Source organism: Myotis davidii, unplaced genomic scaffold, assembly GCF_000327345.1.
Source record: "Myotis davidii unplaced genomic scaffold, ASM32734v1 scaffold292, whole genome shotgun sequence".
NCBI lineage: Eukaryota > Metazoa > Chordata > Mammalia > Chiroptera > Vespertilionidae > Myotis > Myotis davidii.
The window spans coordinates 1,247,128-1,253,708 of record NW_006285042.1 but is presented as its reverse complement, the minus strand read 5'-3'; the positions used below and the strand labels follow the sequence as shown (position 1 = coordinate 1,253,708).

The window sequence follows — 6,581 nt, the reverse complement described above, 5'->3', positions numbered from 1 at the left end:
TATCAACAAGTGAATCTAAAAATCAAGTGAATAAAAAAAATCTGATGAACAGAATCAACTGGTGAATGTAATAGAATCAGGGACATAGAAAGGGAGGAGAATACAATTCTCAGGGGGAAGGGGTTGTGGGGAGTGCGGAAGAGATTGGACAAAAATCTTACACCTATGGACAAGGACAGTGTGGTGGGGGAGTAAGAGCATGGGATGTGGTGGGAACTGGGTGGAGGGGAGCTATGGGGGGCGGGAAAGAGGAACAACTGTAATAATCTGAACAATAAATAAAGATTTATTTAAAAATAAATAAATAAATAAATCTAAAGTAATTGATGAAACCGGTATAATTCTAAGAAGGAATGCAATTCTAATGAAGAAAAAAAAAAGATTCACAAATACTGTCAAATAAACTGTACAATCCCAATGCTACCAGGATGACCAAGCACATTTTTATGTGTAAGAAGTGCACTACAGTTTGTTTTTTTTAAAAAGGAATTCTTCATGGATATAAGAGAGGAAGAATCACAGAGGGACAAGTTGTTTTTACCACCATTCTATCACCACATGTTCTGATGTTCCTTCTGCAAAGTGAACGCAGAGAGGAACCCAATTAACTTTCTTGAGTAATCAAATGTTTAAAACAAGTAAATACACAAAAACCTTTTAACAACCTTCATTTGTAGGCAAGGTAACCACAAACAATCAATCAATAAAATGACCAAGCACTTGTAAGAAGATTGTATTTGTCACAGGGCTGTGTTGCTTACTGACAGTACATCTGACTGGCTTCCTGTCCCCAGATTTTCCCAACCCAGGTGGCTGCTCCTTTGCAAATTCACCTAGATCTTCCTAGGTTTCTGGATGATCCTGAAAGTTCTCCTGTTCCCCAAGTTCTAGACTTATCCCAAATCAATCCATTCTGCCACCATTTCAAGCCTTAGAATGGAGAGGCATTATGTGCAACATGGTGTAATGCGTTAGCGTTTGCCTGAGCATTGGAGCCAAATTTGCCCGCAAATTCTGGTTTGGGCACTTCCTTGCTCTATGACTTTCAATAAGTCACTTAACCTTCCAGAGCTTCAATTTTTCCTTATCTACAAAAGGGAAATTACAAGGAATATCCAAGGATTAGTAATGTTATCTGTAAATGCACCTAACAGAATGCTCAATATTAGGTACTCATTAACTGGTAGCTATTGCTAGGGCATTTAAGACTACTGTTTCATTTGTCCACCACATGTTATCTTTAATCAAGACTCCTTTTGGAATCAGGCTATACACAGGTAATGGGATCTTGATAGGAAGAATCAGTGAGGCATTGTGTCTCAGAGTACTTATTGGCTATTCAGGAATAAAGAGTCATTAAACTGTCAAAAGTGTGTACAATAATTTTTTTATGTGGTGGGGGGGAGGGGGGGATGACCCTGAAATAGAAGAGGACAATACCTGCATGTTGAGTTAATTGTCAAATATGTGTTCACCTTCTATAGACCAAGAACCTTTATTGGATACGAATGTAAGTAACATGGACGCTATCTGCGAGATCACAGGCGTGTAGTTCTTTCCTTCTAAGGACTCTATATCTCATGGCCTAATTCTGCTTCCTCATGTCATCACATCATCATAAAGTTGAAAGCTTCACAGAGATCTTTAAAAAACTAGAAGTTACAAAACATCCACATGCTACTCATAACAAGAAGTTATTTATTAAAAAAATTATTTTTAAAAAAATGTCTTCTGTTCAAAAAAAGAAGCAAGGGAACAAAAAGAATGCAAAGAATGCCAAAGGCACATTAAAACCTTGTAGTAAAACTTGATAGGATGAAGTAGAAAGTTCCTTTGAGAGTTAAAAAAAACTTCAAAAACAGCAATAGTTATTGATGATCTTAATGTACTTAGAAAAACAGGAACAAACTTAAGGCTGTATTTTTTCAGTTTAATTACAGAGCTACAAACTCCAGAATATTTTAAAACCATGCTATTTAACATCTGAATAAAATCATGCAGTTTTGTTAGATATTTGCCAACTAAATGATGGATAAAAATCAACTTTAAATATATTTTGAGACTCAAAATGTATTTCTAATGATAGAACCAAAGAACATGAGTAATAGACTTTTTTTTATTGTTTAAAGTATTATATGTTCATTTTTTCCGATTACTCCCCCCGCCACCACTTCCACGCCCAAGGGCAAGCCCCCAACTGCCCCAGTATCTGTGTCCATTGGTTATGCTAATATGCATGCATCCAAATCCTTTGGTTGATCTCTAACCCCCCTCCGCTTCCCTCCCCTGCTTTCTCCCCGAGGTTGGACAATCTGCTCAGTGCCACCTTGTCTCTGGATCTATTCTTGTTCATCAGTTTATGTTGATCATTATATCCCACATATGAGTGAGATCATGTGATATTTATCTTTTTCCGACTGGCTTATTTTGCTTAGCATGATGCTCTCCAGTTCCATCCATGCTATTGCAAATGGTAAGAATTCCTTCTTTCTTATACCAGCATAGTATTCCATTGTGTAGATGTACCACTGTTTTTAATCCATTCATCTGCTGATGGGCACTCAGGCTGTTTCCAAATCTTAGCTATTGTAAATTGTACTACTATGAGCATGGGGGTGCATATATCCTTTCTAATCGGTGTTTCTGGTTTCTTGGGATATATTCCTAGAAGTGGGATTACTGGGTCAAATGGAAGTTCCATTTTTAACATTTTCAAGAAACCGCATACTGTTTTCCACAGTGGCTGCACCAGTCTGTATTCCCACCAGCAGTGGATGAGGGTTCTGATTAGCCACAGCAATCCTCAGAAAGAAGACCAAAGTTGGAGGGATCACAATACCAGATACCAAGCTATATTACAAAGCCATGGTTCTCAAAACTGCCCGATACTGGCACAAGAACAGACATATAAACCAATGGAACAGAACAGAGAACCCAGACATAGATGTAAAAAAACTCTAATTTAAAAAATGGGCAAAGGACCTAAATAGACACTTTTTGAAAGAAGTCGTACAGAAGGCAGAGAGACATTTGAAAACATGCTCAAAGTCACTAATCATTGGAGGGATGCAAATCAAAACAACAATGAGGTATCATCTCACACCTGTCAGAATGGCTATCATCAACAAATCAACAAAACACAAGTGCTGGCAAGGATGTGGAGTAACAGACTTTCAAAGGACCTAAATAGACACTTTTTGAAAGAAGTCGTACAGAAGGCAGAGAGACATTTGAAAACATGCTCAAAGTCACTAATCATTGGAGGGATGCAAATCAAAACAACAATGAGGTATCATCTCACACCTGTCAGAATGGCTATCATCAACAAATCAACAAAACACAAGTGCTGGCAAGGATGTGGAGTAACAGACTTTTATTCAGAAACAGGAGTTAATTGTCATTAGTCAATTCCAAATATAAAGAAAAAAAAGAGGCCAGCACTATGACCATATTTTACAGGACTTGAAAGCAAGTGGTATCACCTTGAAGGGACAGATGGGATCCAATGGATAATTCTAGTTGCAGAGAAGAACTGTGATGTCTGAGTGAGGCTATGACAGCAGTTATAAGGCACAGACTCTCCAAAGAGCAGGAAGCTCCAGAATGAAAGTAGAGTACTAGAAGAAATACATACCTATTTCCTGGGGAGGAGCCAGATGCCAGGTTCAGACAGGTTGAAGGTCGAATGTGGCACCAGAACACCTGTGATGTACAAGGAAGTAAATAGGATTGATGAGGAATTAAGGAACTGGATATGTTTAATGGAGAGAGGGATGAAGAAATAGAGCCAGAACAGCATGACATCAGTCAGGATCACTGATCGGGAGCAGAGTAGGGGACACACGGTGAGACTTCAGAATCCAGCCAGCAATTGCTTCTAAACATGAGCTTGTGGGCTTGGCCTAATTTTCACAATGTCAGCCAGGACCTTCTGCCTGCTATTTTCAATTCTTAAAGTGGTAAAGCCTGGCCAGGTGGACAACAGTGTGAGTCTTGGCAAGCAGCATCTTTGTGATTTGATATTGCAAAAACAGAATGTATTCAGGTAGTAGGTCCCAGAACACAGCCTTGGATTCTGCCAAACAAATATGTCCTGAAATATGCTGGAAAGGCCTTTACACAGCAAGGTATTGGCACCTCTTCCTTCTCATCTAAGATGTCCCCAACTTCTTCAGCCAGTGTCAAAATTAAACATTCACCACAAACCAAGACATAACCTGATTCATGATAAAGCAGAAAATTGTTTCAATTTGGGCAATCCTGTAATTTTTAGAAGGCTATGAAATGGGAATAATAGGGTATCAGATGCCCAGAGTCAATTGAGGATTTCTTCATTCATCTCAGTTATTGATTTATATAATAATTTCAGGCAAGTAGCCTTGGATGAGAAATAAATCTGCAACTCCATTTATAATTCTAAATGGATATATTGGTATTATATCTTGCTCTCTGAGTTGGGGACACCTTAACCTCATTCCAAAGTCTGACAATTGTGTTATCATATGAACTGGGAATGTTTTTTCTGGCTTACCTAGATGAACCAGTAAGTATACCTAGCTAAAATACACAAACATATCTGAAACAGTGCACGTTGAAGCTGCATGGAACACCAATCAGAAATCATACTGTTTCAATTCTGCCTCCTAAATATCTCCCAAATCAATCCACATTTTCTTTCTAGACCTATTAGTGCCATTATCCTAGTTTAGGGCCCATCACCTGGATTATTTAAACAGCTTCTTAATTGGCCTTCAGTCTTATTTTCCCTCGTTTCGTCCAATGTCTTTTCCATACTATGGGATTTATGGTTTTTTTAAAATATTTAACCTGATCATTTCACTTCCCTAGTTAAAACCTTAAATGGAGCCCTAGTTCTCTTGGGATAAAACCCATATTCCTTGAAATGGTCTACAAAGATTTTTATGACTGCCTTATCATTCACTTCACCAATTTGAATTCCATATTCCAGCCCCACTGGACAACTTTCATCTCCCAAATACCATGTTTTCTCACCTCTCAGTCTTTCACTTTATGTACTCTCTGCCTGTAACATTCTTCATGACCTCTCTTCTACCTCTCCCCCTTCAACTTTCATGGCTTGTTGCTACTTTCCCTTCAGGTTTAGTCAGACACTATTTGTGCTCACCGGTGTCCACTTTTCCTTCTTCATTCTTGGCACATGGATTATATTTTCTAGCCTCCTTTGCAGTTAGGTGTGACCGTGCAACTAAATAAAATGTGGTAGAAGTGATGTGTTACTCTCAGACCTGGTCCATAAAACTTCCCCACAAGTAAAGCTTGCTCTCTTTCTCCATCCATCACCGGACTGGGAGGGATTCAGAGGACTTCAAGGAAGACAGAGGTCTAAGATGAAGGTGCCTGAGGCTTTCATTTGACTGTGACATGAGCAAGAAGTAATTCATTATGGCATTACTTTCCTTAAGCAACACTAAATCATAGCTTAGTTTTAAATTTTCCAGAGAAACCTTCTTTGATTGACATTATCTGTCTTCTCCACTCTGCTGTAAGCTCAGTAAGGACAGAGACCATTATTTTATTCACTATTGTGTCTCAGTTCTTACTACAGGGCATGTACACAATGCATAAACAAACGAAAAATATGTGTTGAATGTTAAAGTAATGGGCTTTATTTATTTTTTAAATTTATCTTCATTGTTGAAAATATTACAGATGTCCCTCCTTTATTCCCCCACTGACCCTGCTCTACCCGACTCTCACACATTGCCCCCCCACCCCTAGCCTTCACCACACTATTGTCCTGTTGTCTGTGTTCATGGATCATGCATAGATACATATAAGTTCTTTGGTTAGTCTTCCCCCACACCTTCCGAGATTCATCAGTCTATATACCGTGCTTCCATGTCACTGATCTATTTAGTTCATCAGTTTATTTTGTTCACTAGATTCCACATATGAGTGAGATCATGTGATACTTATTTCTCCCTGACTGGCTTATTTTGCTTACTTTATATTGAAGCTTCCAAGATTCAAATTTGAGTTTTCAAAAGTTAAACATATAAGATTAAATTTGGAAAAGTTCACTTAATTCCTTTTCATAGCAGAGAGGAAACCATGAAAAACTGGAACATTCTTACATCCATGCAAGCAAACAACTTTAAGAAACAAAAATCCTCATGTTGGGAGCAAGAACATTAATACAAGTATCTCACTCTGGCGCTGTAGCTGGTCTGCTTTTTGATTTTACCTAGAAGAGGCAACCATGATAAGGATATCTTTCCCTGGAGTGTCAAGAAGCTTTTGAAAAGCCAAAATAGGTTCTGATGTTTCTTATCAGTTTTTAGAGCCCCAGGCATTTCAAGCCTGTTCAAAGTGGCAGTTGACATGTTCAATAATGTTTGGAACACTTTGTTATAGGACCATAAAACAATAGTCATCTACTTATGAGAAAAATGTTGCTAAGATAAAGAAACCTGTCTTCTCTCTAACATTAATATAAAGCAATTTGTACTTCTTGGATAAACTGGATCTCTATATTCGGCCAAGTTATTTGAGTGTGTGTGTTAACTGATCATCATGCTCTCTCTTAACAGTGGTCTCTG

At 38.2% G+C, this 6,581-nt stretch overlaps 1 long non-coding RNA gene across 3 annotated transcripts in view; it reads right to left on the bottom strand.

The window, feature by feature from the left end:
- LOC107181777 overlaps positions 1–3,858 on the bottom strand; it is a 137,091-nt gene extending 133,233 nt beyond the window's left edge. For all 3 annotated transcript variants that reach the window (XR_001512481.1, XR_001512483.1, XR_001512482.1), the window contains exon 1: positions 3,635–3,858. This is a non-coding gene — a long non-coding RNA (uncharacterized LOC107181777). The remainder of the gene's footprint in view (positions 1–3,634) is intronic.
- Between the last annotated feature and the right edge of the window lie 2,723 nt (positions 3,859–6,581).